Below are 20,667 nucleotides of genomic sequence, written 5' to 3'. Positions count from 1 at the left end.
CTAAATGTTTGTAGGTCAAAGGAGAATGTTCCAGGCATCAAAGTTCAAGCTAGTATGAGTTCATTTTCTTTCTATCTTTATGTTTCTTCTTATACTCAGCATCCACTTTTTTAAACAAATTTCACATATTTTTTTAATTACTTTGTTTTAGTGGGACATCTTCCTGAGTGATTTCTTCATAGACTATGCATGAATGGTAAATTTTCTGACTCCCTGGATTTTTGAAAATGTCTTTATTGTATCTTCACTTGGGTAGTAATTTGACTGGCTGTAGAATTCCAGATTCAAATTAATTTCCCTGCGAGATCTGATGGCTGTTTCTTCATATGTAAGCTGGTTTTTCTTTCTGGAAGTTTATATGATTTTTCTTTTGATGCTTTCAGTTCTGAAGTTTTATCCAAGTGCACTTAAATGTGATATTTTTTTAGTATACTCACTCATTGGCCCTCTGTGGGTCCCTTAAAACAACACAAAACCAAAACAATACATGTATTTGATTTAATGCCAAAATGTATCACGAGGAAAACAAAGATGGCAATAATACCAGATGACTCCAGTTAACATTTTTTAAAGCATAAAATAATACAATATCATGCAAAGAGTGAAAACAGTTCTTTTTCACTTCACATAGTCAGCTTTCCCTCATTCCACTCGTAGCTGTATCATCATGGACCTAACCAGTACCTTGTTGATGGAAATTTAGATCATTTCAAGTTTTACATTGCTGTAAACAATACTGCAGTTAAACAACTTAGAACCATTATCAATATCTTGACATGCTTTAGTGAGTATATGCGAGGAAGAAATTCCTAGTAGTGACATTGCTGGAATAGTGAGCAAGGACATTTTATTTATTTATTTTAAAAGATTTTATTTATTTATTTATTTATTTATTTATTTATTTATTTAATAGCGAGACTAAAGGGAGAGGGACAAGCAAACTCCCCACTGAGCGTGGAGCCAGATTCAACGAACCTGAGATCATGACCTGAGCTGAAATCAACAGTCAGACACCTAACCTACTGAGCCACCCAGGCACCCTGAGTAAGGAGATTTTAAATTTTGATCATATTTTGCCAGTTTCCCCGATAAAAAACGTTTGCATTCTAAATAACATCCAATTCTCATTCACTTACTAGTACTACGTATTATCAGGATTTCTAAGTATCGCCAGTTGGGATAAACAAAAACATCAGTGTTTTCCTATGTATTTTTTTAGCTGAATGTTTGGTTTAGTATTGTTTCCTGTGTTTATTGGCCATCTGAATTTCTTTTCCTTAACTCCCCATTCATGTTCCTGGCCTCTGTGGACCCTTGCTCAGATGATTTGTGTTTTTCTTTGCGTCAGGAGAATGTCCTTTGGTTACTTCCTCAACTGTCTCCTCCCGCTGTCTTCTCTGTCTTTATCCTGCATCCAGACATCTAGATTTGTTCTTGTGTCATTTTTATCTCATATGTTCCATCTGTTGGTTTTTACTCTGTTTTAAAGGAAATGTTTTTCAACTTTATCTTGCCACATTCAGCTTGTGTTTAAAATTTTTCCATTATTTTCAAAAATCGAAGCAGTGCTTGAAGGTTATTTTATAAATAAAATATGGCTTTACGGTTTACAGATAGCACTGTCTTGCAGTTTCTTGCTCCTGATACCCTTTCCTAAACCTTTTAGCTATTTTTTTCTGGTACGTACTTCTGTATTTCTCAACTCTAGACATTATCTTTTGACTTCGTATTATAGAAGGTAAATGATTAGCACTAATACCACCTCCTTGCCCAGACCGTCGTTCTCTCCATCCTGCTGTGATTGCTATGACCAAATTTTTTGTTACATTATTTTACTTTTGGGGGGATAAATATGAGTATAGTTTATGGCTGAGCCAAAGAGTTCATTATGGTTATGTTTTCTTCGTCTCTTTTTTTCCTGAAGTTAATAATTACCTTAAAAAAAGATTTGGCTTAGTTTTATATGTACCTTCAACTAAAGCCTTCTAAACCCTCCAAAAGGAATTATAAAAGACTTGAATTTGGAAGAGCCCTTTTCCATGGATTGGCTTCTTCCTTTGTTTCTCTCCTTCTTGAGGTTTGAGAACAGAGCCAAGAAAGACAGGACCAGCATGTTAGGGAGAGAAAAGAGGCAAGAAAAGGCTGGGGGCCTGGGAACAGAAAAACAGATCCACAGCAATCCTGGACTTGGAGCGTTAGGACTTTGTTGTTTGACCTCAGAACATCTCTATAGAAACATTTTCAATAGTACATGGTTCCCAGCCTGTCTCCCACCCGAGCCCATCTCCAAGCTGAACAGCTATCTTGGACCTTTGCAGGAGAAGTATAATTCTGTAGCAGTGTTAGTTTTCAAACTAGCAAGAAAGCAGAAACATTGAAGCACCAATAATTTTGCATTTATCTTGAATGGTGATGCTAGGGGCAGAGAGAATATGTGATGGTTCCTGCTTGAAGAAGGCAAAAGCTGGCCAAAGGCAGGCCCTCAGTGCTGCTGGCAGGGCAAATGGGGTAAGATGGGTGGGAGAGAAAAAAAAGCCCAAGTCAAGAGAAGAGGAAGCTTCAGCCTGGGCAGGAGATTCCCCGACCTCAGCACCCATCCTTCTCTGACCCTAATTTTGTTAACCCTGCCCAACACATAGTAGGTGTTTAAGAAGTACTTTAAGCGGGGCGCCTGGGTGGCACAGCGGTTAAAGCGTCTGCCTTCGGCTCAGGGCGTGATCCCGGTGTTCTGGGATTGAGCCCCACATCAGGCTCCTCCACTATGGTCCTGCTTCTTCCTCTCCCACTCCCCCTGCTTGTGTTCCCTCTCTCGCTGGCTGTCTCTATCTCTGTCAAATAAATAAATAAACTCTTAAAAAAAAAAAAAAGTACTTTAAGCAGGAAGTACTGTAAGCTCAGTGTGCCTCTCAAGGGTGTTAAGATGGATATCTGTAAATCAGAGGTAATTTAGGGGCAGGATGCGGAGCACAGGAACAAATGGTCCATGCCTTTTGATCTTTCAGTTCATCTGGACAAATGTGTAAGTTCTTCCAGAATGTGGAAGGACTGAGAGTCCCATAGGGGCCCTACCAGGGTTGGCAGATCCTGTGTACCTCTCTGGGCCACCAGCTCCTCTCTCCTCCTCCATTAGCAAACCTAGGCGAGGCCCACATCCCCTTCTGAAGGTGGTGAGGAGAAAGCTGGGGAACTCTCAGAGGTTGCTAGCTTTTCATAGAACTGGATTTCAGTTGAAGGGAGTCCCAGTGATGAAGCAGGGGTTGAGACAGTGCCCTTCATACATTTTTTCTGGCTTGTTCTGGACCATGCAGGCCCAAGCACATTCCAAAGAGCTGAATTATGCCACACCTCTGGCAGGCCACCTGAGTAGAAGAATCCTTACTCTGCCAGGGCCTGGGTTTGTGCACTTCCAATTATTTTGTCCTGGTGACTGCAGGGGATATAATGATCAGTCTGCAGACCACTAGTCTAGACTGGCGCCCACCATCCCCACTGGGTAAGAACCAGCACTGGTCTATCTCTATTTGAAAATGTCTTGTGATGGGTATTTGTTCAATTTTGTTAACTCTGCCCAGCACATTGTAGATGATCGATAGGTAATTGTTGTTTGAGTTAATAAACTCTTATCCTCTCTCAGAGTTTAATTTTGCAGTGTGATTACAGGACTAAGTGACACTGGCTTCCCCTTTGTCACCACTGCTCCCTTCTGCGATATGCACTGAGCATCCCCCGAAGCTCACTGCCTTTCTATTGTGACCGTGCTGTGCATCTACACATACCTCCGGGCACACACTCATGCTGCCCACACCTGTTTTGGACACATTCACTGCTCATCCATATCTATTAGCACAGAAACCCATGAGTTCCTCCTTAGGATCTCCCACTCTCCCTTCAGGGCTGTGCCTAGAGACATTTTCCAGGTGCTTTTAGATGTCTAGAGGCATCAGCATCAATCATCATGACCACCATGATAGCACAAGTCCTTACTATGTACTGGGCACTGTGTACTAGTTTTCATTCATCATCTCACTTACCCCCTAGCAACAGCTCTAAGGAGTAGGTCCGTTTATCCCATTTAACACTGAGAACACTAAGACTCACAGAAGTTAATTTGCCTGGGGTCACAGAGATGAGCCCAGCTAGAAACCCAGGTCTTTCCTACCCAGGTCTGTGCAAATAACCATGATACTTGACTATCAAGGTGAGGGTCTGGTGAATCTTAAAGTAGGAGGGATGCTGAGGTTCTGGGGCATGGCGTGTCCTAGCCACCAGGGGCTGCTGTTTCCCCACGCTCGCGCCAGGAACCTGGCTGCTGTCCCCCACAGACCTGCAGAATACAGTCCAAGCTTGGACCAGAGAGCCTAAGGGAGTCCCCCAAATTCTATGGGCCCTCCCCACCTTACCATGGTCCTCAGCACAATCTTTAGGCTGCCAAAACCCCAATCCAAAAAGGCAGCACGAGGAGGTTGTCAGTTGCAGATGCCAAGTAGAGGTTTAAACTGGAACATGAGATTGTTCTGCCTGCCAGAATGTCTTCCAGTTGTAGGGGTCTGCCTGCCTGGTTTTCAGGGGCTTGGCTAACAGCTGTGTCCTCTTCCTGAGAGAGGAAGGCTGGCTCTCAGGGTGGGCCCCTGGGCTGGCAGGATCCAGTTAGGTCAGTGGTCTCCAACCTGGAGTACGCAAGATGATGTTGGAGGTGCAGGAGGAAAATGCTAGAACTTTTATTTACGTATTTATATTTTTAATCTGAAAATAAGAAAACAGTTTCACTAATATTTGATATCCAGACTGGTGCTGCCTTGGCTCCCTCATGGGGTCATATGTGCAGTAGCCCTGTATTAGCAAAGAATGAGTGGTGCTCCAAAGAAAGAGTAGGGCACCATCCAGGACCCGGTATGGTTTATATGTTCCTGGTGGACTGGACTTATGGAGTGTATTACATAATTTAACTGAAGTAACCCCTTTGGCACAGACAAGTAGTTTTCACAGATTTGTCTGAAGAAACCAAGGTTCGGAGTTAATACTAACAGTACCTGCATGAGTGAGCCAGAGACAGATCAGTGACTGAGCTGTCACTTCCTCTCCTCTAAGCTCTTAGCTGCATGGTGACATAAAAACAATGACAGTCTCAACAGATCTGACATGACACAAGTCTCCTAATTTCAAGCCTGTCAAAACGATTTCAAGTTATATCTATTATCATTTATGATGAGCCTTGCTACAATATCAAAAAGAACTGCCTGGTATCAATAGTAGCTAGTGATAGGAGGGCAACTGTATGATATATAGGGGTGCAAGCAAAAACAGGTTTGGAGGCTAAGGTGCAGATGGGAAGAGCTTGGCGATCGCCAGTGTGTGTGGCCACCCACAGGACAGCATTCCTGTCCTGACAGTTCTTAGGTAAGGGCCTGAGCGCTGGGTTCGGTGAAGATTATTGCTGACACTGCTCAGGTGCCAGACATTGGAACTATGACCCTTTGCAATTTGGTTCGGATTCCAGTGGAGGCGTTTTAAATCGGGTGGTTTTTGTTTGCTTTTGGTCTGCTTCATGTGTGTCCAATTCCTGTAACAGGAGGAGGAAGAAGAGGGGGAGAGGGGGAGGTGGTAGCCCTTTGTTATGTGGCCTTCCTCTGTGCTCACTGGACAATGTCTACTTTGTGGGACTCCCAAGGTTTACTGCACATGTCCCCATCTTGTGTGATAAAGGGGTGTCCCTCCCAGCTCCACTCCCTGCATGCTTCCTTTCAGGGGCAGATTAAAAAAGAAAATCTTATGGGATTTGTCCAAACCTTGACAGAGGGAGAATTCATTCTAAGTGGACTTACTGAGAACAGATGTTAGTTCGCCTGTATCATTTCTTGTCCAAGGGCAGCCCAAAGAGCAATGGCATTAGGATTCCTTAGGATAGATTTTAAACATGCAGACTCCTGGGCCTTACTTGAGACCTCCCCACTCAGAATCTGTGAGTGAAATCCATTTTAAACAAACTCTTCCCCCCAAACCCCACCAACTGGTGATTCTGAAGCACACTCACATTTAATAACTATTACTCTATATACCAATACTTTGGGAAACCATAGTTTTTCAAAGAGTTATTACTTCAACTCATTTTTCTTAATATGGGATAGGTAGGGCCTGGTAGCCTTCTGTTGATTTTAAGCACAAAAATGGAGTGAGACTCAGAGAGGGGTCAGCCACTCACCTAAGTGTAGCAGAGCATTTACAGCAGGTGGGAGCTGGCCGTCCCTGCCCAGAGCTGCCACACATGCTGGATACATAGGTTGTGGGGGGTGAGATGATAGTCCACACATCAGTGAAGAGGGCCTTGGCCTACAACAGCTCCATGGAAAGGGGGTACGTTTCTGAAGCAAATTCATCCCTGAGACCAGCTCCCTGCTTGGGCCCAGTGGAAATTATAACCCCACTCATCTTTACCAAGTGACCTCAGAACTCAAGGCTTAAAGGCAAACCAATCTAACCGCAATCTAGCACAATCCATGGAGATTTTTTTTAGCAAAAAGTCAGCACAATGGCATGTTGATCTCAGAATACTAAAGAGGACTCTGGAGTAGAGGCAATAGTTAGAGCTCCCTCTTCCAGTAGAGCCTTCCCCCTGCCCCCACATCCTCTGGCCAGTCCCCGCTCTTTCAGGACTTCACCGGAGAATGGCCCCTTCCAGAAGACCCATCATGCCCACACTCTGCCCCAGCCTGGCCCGGCACCCCTCCCAGTCCTCTCACAGCACCCTGGCCCTGTCTCTATCTTGTTGCTTATCACACGGCATTACATAGGCCAGGTTGGGCGTCTGCCTCCCCCAGTGGGCAGTGTCTCGGGGAGGCTAGGGCCTGGGTTCAGTAACTGTCTCTAAAATGAATATGCTCATCACTGGGGGCTTCTCTTGCAGCTAGCTTGAGTACCCTGCCAGGTAGGAAGGTACGGCTCTCTTTTCCTCTTCTTAAAGTCTGAGAAACCAACCGAGCAAGGTTGGCTAGCTCTCAAACCTGGCCACCAGTCCAGCTCTCCTGACTCCCCACCCTTTCCTGCAGCTGAGACCAATGAGAGTTTGGCTTCTGCTTTCCCACCTTTCCTGGCAACATTCACAACCCTCCCTGATGGTGAGCAATGAAAGTTCCAGGCATGCCTTGCTTCATTGCTGCCTTCCCAGGTGTCAATTGAACATCAGGGTGAGTCCCTAACTGGTGGAGGGATGATAAACATGCAAATTTCTGTAGGCAAACAATGTCAGATTGCAACTTCTTTCCCACTAGGAAAGATACATGTCAACAAACTGAGAAAATGGGTGAAAACCCATGCCTTCCCAGCACTGTCCAACATTCCCAGTCAGCAGGTATCTGGGGAGCTAGCTGCCTGTCCCCTCTGCAGAAGTAAGTAAACAGTACACACTCCTGTCCTTCGAGTGCCTGGAGGGTGGAAGTGACTTAGACGGTACAGCCCAGCCCTGGTCTTGGGTTAAAGCACTTCTTTAGTTACTCGTGTCAGTGGTGTTTATGTTGGTGCAGTTGTGTGAATGCTGTGATGTGAGTGGTTTCTACACCATGCTGGAAACCATCACCTCTGGGGGCTTTCAGTTTTCTTGGGCTTCAACTGCCATCAGTAGCAGTGACCCCCGCTAAGGGACAATGCTGCTTTTCTCCAGTGGGGGCCAGTGTGCAGACCTACAGACCTGCTTGGTCCAATTTTCACAGTGTCCACCTAAAGCCACAGGGACTAGGGACGGGCTGCACTTGCTTCCCCTAAGCCCTCCTAGGAGCTGCAGGGAAAGTCACTGTGTGGGCCCTGGGTGACTGGCCCAGGATGAGGCCTGCAGCTCCTTTATCTAGGTCTCTGGCCCCAAGGTGTCTGTGAGTAGGACATGACACGAAAGGGTGGAGGGTTCCTGCAGAGGTGCCAGAACACTGGAGAAGGTCAAGGCCAGCAACCTGGGTATAGGGTGGGAAGCCAGGAGAGGAAGTAGCCTTGGAGTTGGGATTTTGCTATTAGGGCCCTGGAGAGCCACTGGTTTTCACCCGATTTGACTGGCAACAAGTAAAACCCCAAAACCATAGTGGAGTAGGGAGGTTGCTGAAATGCAAGCAACAAAAGGCGCCCTGGAGTCGTAATATAGTGCCCGGAAGGTGGAAGCTTCCCAGGGAAGAGAAAGGAGGGCATTCTCAGACCCATTAAGTCCGGCTGCGTGCCGCTGGAGAGCGGGGGAAGAAGTGCGGAGCGCCGGAACAGGCGGCGGGGAGTGGAGGGTCGGGACGCCTGCTCGCCTCCGGCTGCCCCGCCGCCAGTGGGCGCTCGCACGGGCTGGGGCCACGCGTGCCGACGGGCGGGGCCCGGAGGCGGGGCCTGGAGGCGGGACCGGGGGCGGGCGGGGTGGGGCGGGAGCCCTGGCGGCGCTCCCATAGCGGCCGGAGGAATGCGGCCTTTGGCTCGTCCCCTGTCCGCATTCCGGCCGGCGCTGGAATGTGAACAGCGTGTTCACTACGCGCCCTGAACGCACAAGTTCGGTCCCCTCCCGGCGAGAACGCCAAGCAGCGGCTCCTGGGGAGAGGCCCCCTCTCTGCCACCGCACTGAACCAGCAGCACGTCCGGGTGGAGGACAGGGCCCTGAGGGCTGTCAGGCCAGAGCGGACTCAGCTCCAGGCCCTGGGCAGGGGTACTTTGAGACCAAGTGAGATTTAGGAAAGGAGGAAAACCACAAGCCTTTTACTGAGGCACCGAGAAGAAGACGGGACCGACCCTCTCTGCCACCAGCCTTAAGGTGCCCAGAATTCAGACTCTAGGATGTCTTTAGGGCATATTGCCGATGGCAAGGCCTGGAGAGAGCAAGGAAAAAGGCGATCCAATCTGGCAATGACTGAATACCCAAGAGTAAGCATTTCGTTCATTCAACAAATATTTAGTGAGCCTCTGCTCTGTGCTTGTCCCTGAGCTAAATTCTGTGGACACAGAGGTGAATTAGGCATGTCCTGACCTTGAGGAGCTGACATTCTGATCCTGGAGATAGTTGCTGAAACACCGAAGGGAACACAGGAATAACCCAGATTGGGGTGGAGATCCAGGAGGTCTTCCCAGGGGAAGCTGCAAAAGGACCTGAAAGTCCAATAGGAGTTAGACCCAAAGAGGGTGAAGGGTGTTCTAGACACAGGGAATCTTGTATGCGGAGACCAAGGGAACAAAGTGGCTCCCCAGCAGAGTCTGGGCTTGCCTTCCCTGAAAGTGCCTGCCAGATGGCTAGCTGAGTCACACCAAGGATCAGAGTGTCCACCTCAGTTTTCAGAATATTTGTTGGTTTATGGAGCCCCATTCTGCAGGAGGCCCAGTAGTTTGCCTGTGAGGAGTGTAAAGAGAATTGGGACGCGGCATGCTGCCTTGGAGTATCATGGAGACAGAGATAAGGCCCCTAAAGCACCTGGCACGAAGCCTAGTACCTAGTAGGTGCTCAATAAACATTGGCTGGTCTTTCAACACCTTAGTTGATTTACTGACTCCTTCTGTTCCCTTTAAGGCAAACATTTCTGCCTCGAAAAGGGCAGCAGTCCTCCAGCCCTTCATCTCTGTGGAGGTGCCTGACCAATGGGTGGACGATATAGGTCTGGTCAGGGAACTTCCTGTTTTCTTGTCCTTCCCCGATTGAGGAGGGGGAGCATGCAGGAGAGAAGACAGGTGTGACTGGCCATGATGAAGGCCCCAGAATATATCTGGGGAACCTGGTGCTGTAGGTGTGGAGGGTTGGAGCGGAGAAGGACCACCCCGGGAGGTGCAGTGTGGAAAGGTGACCCTTGGCTGAAGATAGGATGAACAAAGCAAGAAGGGTCAGGATCAGGAAGGCTGGGCTTGGACAGTAGTCCAGGGAAGGAGTGATAAAGCCTGATAGGAGCTGAAGGGGGAGGACAGAAAGCAGCATTGGGAGATAGAAACTGATGAGGCGGATGAGACCTGACTCTCAGTTCCTCGGCTGCAGGGTGGCCCAGGGCTCCAAATCCACTGCTAGATCTTTACCTGGGGTGGGTCAGGGCGGATCTGCGTGCACATGGGAGGCTGCACGGGATCATAGCCTATATGTCCCAAACATCCCTGAGTGATAGAACAGGAATGTTTACTTGCAGAAATTCCTTATCAGGCCCCCCTCCCAGGATTGCCCTGGGACCTAAATTCTTCTGTACAGAGGAAAAGTGCAGGCCTTGGAATGGCCTCTCCAGCATTGTTCCTTGGCAAACACAGGAAGATGGGTTTCCTTTAGCTTTGTGATGCTGACATCTGAATCCGGACCTCTTCCCCAGCCTTTGGGGTGGGGGCAGGGAGGCAGAGAACCAGGCAGACCATGGAAAATAAATAACCACCTCTGCTGCTCTGACTTATTTCATGTTCTTAGAATTTCCTCTCTTGGATTCAGGCTTTGTTATTTTAGAGTTCCGTGCATTGGTTTAGGGCTGGGAAAATCCCTTATTGCCGTTGCTGTGGAGAGGCAGCTCTACACTGGAGCACAGTCCTGGTGCCCCAAGAGAAGTGGCCCAGCCAGTGGGCTTGCAGCCCAGTGTCCAAGTGAGCTCCTGAGTCAGCCCGTGTGAAGGAGGCTCTTGGGGCTGGGTGTGGGTGCCTCTGCGTGACCATGTGCTAGTCCCACAGTGGGGACGTGGCAGTGTTTTGGTTCCAGCTGTCTGGGCCAGGGCCAGGCCAGAGTAGTGATGGCTCCATTGGGAAATGGTGGGGACCTCCAAAGGGGGCTCTAGGTGGGCCTGTGCAGTGCATTCACTGAGAGAACTCCCTGGCCCACCACATGGCTGTCCCACACCCACGTGACTTGGTCCACCTCCTCTCCTGGCCTCTGTGTGGTGGACACGTGTGCTTTCCTTTTCATCAGGGCTTGTACCTCTCACACTCCTCTCTTGGCCTTCCCCACAAGAATGATCATTGTGGTGTTTCCTTCCTCCACCAGTTCATTCGTGCATTCACTCATCAACAAATACAGACTGAGTGCCTATCAGGTGTCAGGCACTGGGCTGGATGCTGCAGATACAGACAAATAAACTGAAAGCATCAGAACAATCTTAGGATCCCAACAATTAGGGATACAAAGTATGGACTGCTCATCATGTGACATAGGACTGGGACTAGGGGGAAGCCAGTGAGGTTCTTGCCTTGGGTGCAGAACATAACGGGTGCCAAAACCCACCAGAGTCAAGAGACATGGTATTTTAACAGATAAAATCAGTCCATGGTGAACAAAAGAGTGACATTTTAAATAAAGAGAGGATCCGTCACAGTTCTGCACTAGGCCTGTTGGGTCAGAGGGAAAGCAAACATCAGTGCTATACGGATCCTGTGTTCGGAATTGAATACAGCATCGACAGACTGTCAGACAAGCATGAAAACGTGTCATGGAGGCTAGCTTATTGGCATAGAAAGAAGCTCATGGCATATATTGTTTAGTGAAAAACAGGCGATTACAGAACCATATATAAACTATGGTCCTATTAAAAATATGTTCAGATTTTGGAAGTCGTAAGAGCATAACCTGAGACGTGAATGGCTCTTTTCTCTCTTTTATGGCCTACTTTTTGTCTGTGTTTCCTGGTTATTTTAACAGTGAATCTATAGTACTGTATACTTTTCTTAAAGACATTTAAAAAAAAAACCAAGAGAATTATAGCACAGCATGCTAGTCTGAACAGCATAGCTAATCACGGGCTTTCTGACTTGTGAGAGACTGAAGGACTGCCTGGATCAACCCCTTCTCAAGGCTGGCGAGGGGGAAGGCCCAGGACTACCCCTCCTACTTTATAGATGAGAAAGGCAAAGCCTAGTGAGGTGAGGGGACTCCGAGAAGAGGACCCATTTGGGGCAAGATGGAACCAGCTTTTGCCTGCAGTCTGTGTGCTAGAATCCTCCTCACCCTGAGCATGGCATGCTGGCATCTTGCTTCTCAGCTCCTTCCAGGCTGAACTTCTCACTCTCTATTTTTTGTGGCCAGCTGCTGTCCATTGACCTACCTCTTCCGTGGGTGATTTTCTCTTTCTACAGAGCAGAAAAATAGGAAGAAAACGCGCAAGAAATATCTGGGTAGATGTGACTGGCCCCTGTCTGGGCCCTTAGCAAATGACAAGTGGCCTTGTGAGTGACTGAGTGAAGGAATGAGAAAGCATTTCCAATATTATGTTTTTCTCTCTGACCTCCCCCCGCCCTGCCCCAGGCAGACTGGCATGAATCATAAGCAATTCTCTAAAGCCCCCATCTGCCTGGAAGTGCCTAGTGGTATTTCCCAGAGTTCAGAAGCCATTGGCCTTGCATGCCAGTAGGCTTAGCTATTCCCCACCCAGCCACAAACCTGTTGCCCGTCCCCTGGGGAAGGCACTGAGAATAGAGTGTTCCAGGCGGAGTTGCTGCCTCTGGAAGCTGTGGCCACTCTGGGATGATGCTCACGCAAGCCTCAGAACTGAGACCCTCCTCAGTGCTCTCTCTGTGACTTAGTAGGCCTACCGTCTTAAGCATCATGCCTGTGGGGACCAAGAGAGAGACCTTTTCTCTGCTAAGAGGTGGGTTCCCAGGCTCCAGCCCACCCTTAGCAGCGTGTGGTCTCTGCTTGTCTGTTGAATGCCACAAAGCAAGAGTGCCCTTCTTTCTAAGTGTGGGTGTGGCAGACTGCATTTCCCAAAGACAGCCCTGACAATATTTTCCTTGCAGCTAGCTATGGCTGTGTAACTAAGTCATGGCCAATGACATGTAAGTGGAATCAGCATGTGGAAATTTCTGGGAAGTTTCTTTCAAAGGGAGGTGGAGTGCCCTTCTTGTCCCCTTCTCCATCCTGCTGCCTGTAATACAGATGATGGCTAGAGCTCTAGCAGCCTTCTTGGATCATGAAGACTTGGGGGGGGGGAGAAGCTCTGACAAATAACCGGAAACCCAGATGCTATGAAAGAAAAGATGAGCACATTTAACTAGATTAAAATTTTAAACTTTTTGTGGTAGAATATAACACAAAGACGACAGATAAAGAGAAGTGGAAACTGTATTTACAAAGCAGTACAGAGGGTGCAAAGAACTTCTACAGAATGACAAGAAAAAGATAAATGACCCAATAGAAATACTGGCAATTTATGGGAGAGCAATTCGAAAGAGCCAAAAAACACAAGGAATCACTAGTAGTGAAATGGTTAAGTCCGCTTGAAAACAATGGAAAGGATTGGTAATACTTATTGCTAATGGGCCTGCAGAGAAAGAGATATTCACAAACATTGGTGATAGAAATGTGCATTTTTATAGCCCTTAAAAAATCAATCTGGCAACATCAATGAAAATTATTATATAAGGTTAATAATTTTATATATCATAACTTGTATAAATTATGTGTGAGTATATTTTGATCACCAATCCTTTCTTTATCATCTGTCCTCAGATATCTATACAAGATAATGATAATTATTGCAGCATTGTCCACAGTGTCCAAACTCGGAATCCAAGTGTATGTCCACTCATAAGCAAATCGCTGAATAAGTTATAGTGCATATTTCCATTTCTAGGAATATTAGACAGCCATTAGAAAGAACCAGAGATATATCAGTGGTAAATTTTCATTAGCTATTGATGAGTAAGAAAAGCAAGATGAAGAAAAATATATATAGGTAAAATGACTATTTAAAAACCTATTTGTGTATATATATATATTTTGTTGGTTTGGGTCCTCCAAGAATCAGTCACCAGAATGGGATCCGACTTGCAAGAGGTTTATTGGGAAAAATTCCCATGAGTAAACAATGGGGAGTTTGCTAGAGGAGGCTGTGAGAGAGTCAGGCCGAGAACCACAGCGCTGTTTTAAAAAAGTTTCTTCAACTTGGATGGGGAGTCCTTTTTCTTTCTTTCTTTTTTTTTTTAAGATTTTATTTATTTATTTGACAGAGAGACAGACAGCCAGTGAGAGAGGGAACACAAGCAGGGGGTGGGAGAGGAAGAAGCAGGCTCCCAGCAGAGGAGCCTGATGTGGGGCTCAATCCCAGAAAGCCGGGATCACACCCTGAGCTGAAGATGCTTAACGACTGAGCCACCCAGGCGCCCCTGGATGGGGAGTCCTTGAGCACAAGTCCCAGGTTCTTGGAGTCCTGTGGCCTGGGTACAGGCCTGCCTTCCTGTCCCTGCCCCGCTCAGTCACTGTCTGGGGAAGCCTGGACTCAGTGCAAACACTACAGACAGAGGTCCAAGAATTGCATTCTGGTGCTGCTATGTAGTCACACATATGGGTGTGCTTATATGTGTGTGTGTCTGTATATAGATATAAGTGTGTATATGTGTATATCTGTTTGCATACGTGTGTGTGTATATATATATAGGCATGGAGACAAGTATATGGAAGGATATGCACTAGGTTGTTACATGGGTAAGGGGTTGGGGAGGCTTCCTACACACACACACACACACACACACACACACACACACACACAAAAGAAGAAAACTTTGCACTAACCCCCCCTAAAATTCCAGACTCTTACATTCAACTGCTTATACCTCTGAAGAAGCATCTCAATAGTAAACAGCCGAAGAATGAATTCCCGAGTCTCCCCCAGCCCTGCACTGACCCAGCCCCACTCTTCCACAGATTTCCCCGCCCTGATTCCCACTGGTCTATACATGCCCTGTTGTCTTCCTGCCAGAGCCCTTTAAGCCCCTTCTTCACGCCAGGAGTTCTGGAATCTCACCACCACTTGTCTTGCCGTGGGTCTTTCCTCCTTTATTGTTCTAGCTACTTGACAGGCACTTAGCTGATGTCCTTTGGTCCAGGGCCATTTTCCTGTGATATTTTTATATATCATTTCCTCCTGCTCCTCCCCTCTGTGCTTGCTTTCCATGCAGAGGGCCTTCTGTTTAAGCGCCTGGTTTTTGCATCTTTTCGCTCCTGTCCTTTCTCTTTTTATTCTTTTCTCTGGATGATTTTTCTCACCACCGAATCTTTCCATTAAGTCTTGTCCGTTTTTATTTTGGAATCACATGTTTCATTTCTAAGAGTTTTTCTCCTCTGCCTTAAAAAAGATACAATTCTGATCTAGTTTCATGGAAGCCATTTTCTCACCTCTCTGAAGATATTATTGTCGTTCTTGACGTTTTCTTTTACTCTGTGCATTATCCATTGTCGACTTTTATTCTGTTTCCTTGTTGTGGTTTCTGTCTTTTGTGTTGGGGGTTTTCTCCAGAATGGGTGATTCTGACATATCTGTTCATAAGTCAAGAGGGGTGCTAAGGAAGTCTAACTGGAAACTCTGTGTGCTTAGGTAGAGTTGTGCTTCACTGCAGGGTGGTAGGAAGACCCAGTGCTTGGTTTTGGGGGGGGGGGGTGTCTGTTTCTCTGAAGTCATCTAGTTTCTTCTGAGGACTGTATGGCCCCCTGGTCCATGTGGGTAGGACAGGCGTCATTGGGTGACTGGCTGGCAGTGGTTGGGGGTGTGGGGGAAAGGGGTTGGTAGGTTTGCCCTTCACAAGTCGACTCTCACTCAATCCCTGGTTTTCAGTGCTGAGTCGTCCCCCTCCCCACCCTGTTGTGCCTGTTGCTCCTATATCCAGCATCCCTTGGGTTTAACTTCTTGACAATCTCCTCTGGATGACGGAGATGAGCTAGGCTGCTGCCCAGCTGGGGAGGGAGGCAGGGTGTAATTGCTCCTGCTTTCCACTCTAACTCCTTCCACAGCACCCGTGTCCTGATTCCTGAGTCTCCTGGGTGTGACAGGCAGGCTTCTTTTGGGCAGCCCCACTAGACTGGCACTTGGCATTCAGCTTGCCCATCTGCCACTACTTTTCTTCTTTTATTATGCATGAACACCATTCATCTGTTAGTTTCTCCTCCCTCTTTCTGCTGGCTAAGTGTCCTTGTTGGATTATATATGTAATTTTGTGTCATCATACATATGTGTTATAATTTATTAATTATATATATTATGATATAATATATATATATTATTCTGCAATTTGCTTTCTTCACTCAACACTAGGTTATGGCATTATTCTGTACCAGCACATTCAGGTCTATCCACTCCCTGGACTTATTTAACTATCCCCCTATCACACTGACATGGGGCTTGTTCTGAATTTTCACCCTTGAAAATAGGGTTGCTGGGAGAACTTCTTGTGCATCCTCTGTGGGATTGATGTTTCATGCACCCTGCGTTCCACCCTGACCCTCATCCACGGGGATGCCCTGGCATGGGGTCTCTGCTGGGAGTGGTACAGAGGAGGAGTCTGGAGGGTGGCTCCTGCCCTTCCAGAAGGAAAGGCGTGCAGGAAGATGCCGGCCAGAGGACATGGCTTCCCCGCCAATCGGCCCATCGGAGTGCCCGCCATTGAGTCACTCTCATTATCTCTACTTTTGTAGGGAGGAGACCTTGCCACCGCACCCGGGGCAGCGTGGTGAGTCAGAAAGGAGGCTCTGGTCCCACCTGCCCCCACCCTCCAGTCCTGTTTCCCAGGCAGCCTGCCACAGAGATGCCAGTAAGAGGGTGTTCAGGCTTTAAGATGACCTGGTGGCCTGGGCTGAGGAGGTCTTCGTGGTATTGATTTATTTGTTGAATAAGTAAGATGTCCACAGACCCTTTAAATTCTTGGATTCAAATACAGTAAAATTGCCCCTCACGTTCCTGTTGCACAGCCAGGCAGCTCCTTTTATTAGATGCAACTGGCACTAGTTTCTTGTGCATCAAGAGATATTTTAATGAAAAAGAAAAGGTGAATAAAGGTCCATACTTCCTTATCTGGAACCCTTTGGGGCAGGTGTTTTTGGGAATTCAGAAGTCAAGGAGTATACAAAGGTAGTGTGTGTCAAACCCCAACAGAGTCTGTAATAAAACATGCTAATATTTCTACACCAAGTAGGTTAAATAAAGCCATAATCAGCCTTAAGTGACTTCAGTTCAGTTCAGGTTTTGCTACCAAATGTGTTTGTGCCAAATTTATTTTTTTAAAAACCACTTCTGTTTTTCTTTTCTTTTTTTTTTTTTAGAGATTTTCATAATTGAAAAGAAAATTGAAAATAGAGAATTTCCTAATTGTGGTAAGGCAATGTGGGCTTGTGTTTATACCATTCCTTATTTAAAAACTTACGGTAGTATTCTGTACCCACTGGATCAGTTCTACAGAACTTCTTTGCTATTGTTTTGCATCCACCTAGTATTGCATTACACATATGCAACATAATTAATTTAGCCTGTTTATGGATAGTTGGACTATTTCCAGTTTTCCCCAGTCGCATCAGTGCTGCAATGAATAACAGGGTACGCTCACTTAGCACATGTGCAAGTGTATCTGTAGGATACATTCCTAGCAGTGACATTGCTGGGTCAACTAATAATAATGATAGTTAACATTTGCATGGTATTTACTAAGAGCTGGGAACTGCGGTAAGTGCGTCACAATAATTAATGTATTTGAATCCTCAAAAGAATTTCCAGAGGTTGGTACTACTATCATTCCATGAGAAAAACTGAGGCAGGAAGCAGTCAGGTGACCTGGACAGCTGGCGTTTGAACCACAGCATGTTTTCGCTCCAGTCTGTTCTCTGAGCCATTCCATTTCACTGCCTTTTGAAGGTCACGGGAATTTGTAACTGAAAGGGCTATCGCTAAGTTGCCTTCCGTCCAGCTTTACCAAATTCACATTCCCACCTGTGAGTGTGCTTGTTTCCCTGCCAACACTGTGCTGAATCAAACTTTTTAATATTTGCCAATCTGATAGGTGAAAAATGGTATCTCTGTGTAGTCTTCACTTGAATTTCTTTTACAGTGAGTCAGGTTTAGCGTCTCTGCATCTAAGGGCCACTTGTATTTCCTGTTCCATAAGCCATCCATTCATATCTTTTGCTCATTTTTCTGTTTGGTTACATCTGTGACTTATGTTGAGCTTTTTCTCTCTTAGGAGGATGAGTCTTGGTGATTCAAGTTATACAGATCTTTTCCCAGGTAGCGGAGAGTTTTGGGCAGAATACTGTGAGGAGATAAATGAAGGGAAGGGCTTCCATGTTGGGAAGTACAGGGAGGGAGAAGACAGACAGGATCCTTGGAGAGAGGTGCCCTTTTTCCAGTGAGGCAGGAGGGAAGGAAGGTGATGGAGAGAGTGAAGGGGACATGCGGCAAAGGGTTCACACACACCAGGTGTGGCCCATTCAGACTGGAGGCGGGGAGAGGACAGGCTCCATGACAGACAGGAAGATTTCTCTCCAAGCAAGGACTGCCCAGCAGCAAAGCCATGGTCAACTGGCAGCCTACAGCTGTGGGCTCCTGCAGGGTCCACTTAGCTTTCAGACCAAATTTATGCTCTTCTTGGGGTGGCCTTGGCCAGTGACTGAGCAAAGGGCTCAGCAGTTTCTACATTTCCACCCATGACCAGACTCCTCTAGCAGTCCCTGGTGGACTGGCAGAGATGTCCGGCCTCATTGCAGTCTGTAGGCTCCAACCCTGTTTTTTCCCTCTTCTTTCGCAGGGTTTACCTCTTCCCCCCATAAGTAACTTGAATTCCTAACTCCATCTCAGCACCAGCTTCCTGGAAAATGCAAGCAGCCCAGACTCCAAAAATCTTTTGGTAAAAATTGACTTTAAGGAGCCATTCCTCTGTTTTAAATAGTCACTAAAATAGATTTCATATTGTTTGAATCTAACTAAAGACTTGCTTCTTTGTTTTCTATGTGGTGGTGACTATAAATGTCCTTGGTCTTGGACATAAGTAGAAATGTTGGCCTGAGAGTGAAGGCAGCTGAGGGTGGCCCTGCCAACATCTGGGGGAATTCTGATCTCAGCTCAGAGGCTGGAGGAGCTGTGTGGAGTGGACGGTCTGAGTCTGGAGGTGACTGGCCAGGCAGGCTGGGACCTCTGGAAGGGTCTCTTGGGTAAGGTATGTGGGAGCACCTCCAGTGCTGGCCCCAGGCCTGAGAACACACCTGAAGGCATGGGGCTCAGAAAGATCTTACCTGGCAGCCACAGGGGGTCCTGATTGTGCCGCCCTTGCCCACATCTGCTGTCCTGCCCTGACTCATGTCTACCCTTATGTGTTACCAGAGGGACCCCCACCATACCACCTCTTGGTCTTATGCTTTGGATGGTGAATCCTGGAGTCCACCCCCAGCCTGTGATTCAAGACCCCGCCTACACTGGCTCTGGTCTTCCTTTTCAGCCTCTTTTTATCCACCCCCATCCTTCACTCTCTTCCTTCCACACTCACAGCATCACTGGCCATCCTGAGAACCCAGTGAGCACTGAGCCCTCTGCTAGTGTCTCTGCCTGGAACACCCTTCCCATTTCTCTCTACTCCTCAAGTCCTAGATGGCATATCAGCTCCTCAGATGTGATGTACGGGGCAGGGAGGGGGGTAGGTAGAGAGGAAATTAAAAGGGTGGGTTCAGTTCTTCAAGTTTCCTTAAGAAACTGCAATAAATATTCCAAGGACTCTTCATTAGAAAGCACCCCATGCCTGCCCAGCACCCTATGGAAGCCGTGGCTTTGAAGATGCTTGGTGCAGATACGGGGCCACGTGAGGGCTGGTTACAGCCTTATGCGTACATTCCTAGAAGACAGCCTAACAGGCATTTTTTTTGGCCTTTCTTCCTGCAGCCATTCCCACCCGCTGCTGCCCACAATACTCACCTGCGTGACCACAATCACTGATCAACATTAAAACCACTAATTTGTATCAGACATTGTTTCAACTCTCTCACCAAGATTGCCTGAAATGTTGAACTACAATAGAATGTAAATGAGCCCCAAAATACTTACTAAGCAGCTCCTCTAGGCAGTGAGTGGCGGTAGGTGATAGGTTGGTGGGTCACAAGGAAGCATAACCTGCCACAGAGCACCTGCCCCACGCACAGGTTACCTCATTTGTAAACAAGGCAAATACTGGTCAACCAATGGCCATGCACGCTAAGCGACAGAGGTCCTAGGGGACAGGGGACCTCAGGACCTCAGAGGACATGCTCACTGCACCTGCCGCAGCCAGGGAGGACTTGCCTCAGGAAGGGGGGGTTGGGGTGGGTTTTGAAGAAGGGCAGCAATCTGAGAGACTAGAAGGCAAGGAGGGCCTCTAGGGAGAAGGCGGCTCCATGAATCACACAGGAGGAGCTCTGTTTATTTTGTTTCATGAGCCTGGGACGCCTGAGATCTCTCTTTAAAGCATTGGTTCTTGATCCTGGCTGAATATTTTAGTTCCCTGGAAGCTCTAAAGAAACACTGATCCCTGAGTCCTACCTCCAAAGAGTTTGATTGACTTGGTCTGGAATACAGCCTGGGCACTGGGGGTTTCCAAGGGTCTCCAGGCGACGTGTGACATGCGGCCAGGGCTGAGAGCCTCTGCTCCACGGGAAGGACAGGCAGCGTGAGAGCCCTCAGCCCGTCAGCCCTCGGGCACACACACCTGTTGGGCTCTGACACTTCTGAAGCATGCCTTTCATTCTCTCCTCCTGGACAGTAGCCACCCCAGGGAGGGGCCCCGGGCCTCTCTTCAATCCCACCCACACACCTGGCATCAGCCTCCCGGGAGGGTTTCCCTGCAGTCTCTCGTCAAGCAGCACGGGGTGGTCAACCAGGCCACACGACGCTGCTTGGCCTTCCCTCTGCCGTCAGTGCCGCCCTTCTGGTGCTTTCCGGGAGCTCTGAAGGAAGCAGTGAAAGTCATGGCCGTTCAAAGGCCCATAAACCAGGA

The 20,667-nt window shown here is 47.4% G+C and overlaps 1 long non-coding RNA gene across 7 annotated transcripts in view; it reads left to right on the top strand.

The window, feature by feature from the left end:
- LOC113253957 (uncharacterized) overlaps window positions 1-20,667 on the top strand; it is a 96,831-nt gene that overhangs the window by 33,148 nt on the left and 43,016 nt on the right. For 2 of the 7 annotated variants that reach the window (XR_008960667.1, XR_008960666.1), the window contains exon 4: window positions 914-1,044. This is a non-coding gene — a long non-coding RNA (uncharacterized LOC113253957). Of the gene's footprint in view, window positions 1-913; window positions 1,891-18,456; window positions 19,957-20,667 lie in introns of those variants that run through there. The other 5 variants (XR_008960664.1, XR_007189130.2, XR_008960668.1 and 2 more) reach the window with 4 other exon arrangements.

This window comes from Ursus arctos, unplaced genomic scaffold, assembly GCF_023065955.2.
Source record: "Ursus arctos isolate Adak ecotype North America unplaced genomic scaffold, UrsArc2.0 scaffold_20, whole genome shotgun sequence".
NCBI classification, from domain to species: Eukaryota; Metazoa; Chordata; class Mammalia; order Carnivora; family Ursidae; genus Ursus; species Ursus arctos.
This window is presented reverse-complemented; position numbering and strand designations above follow the sequence as displayed.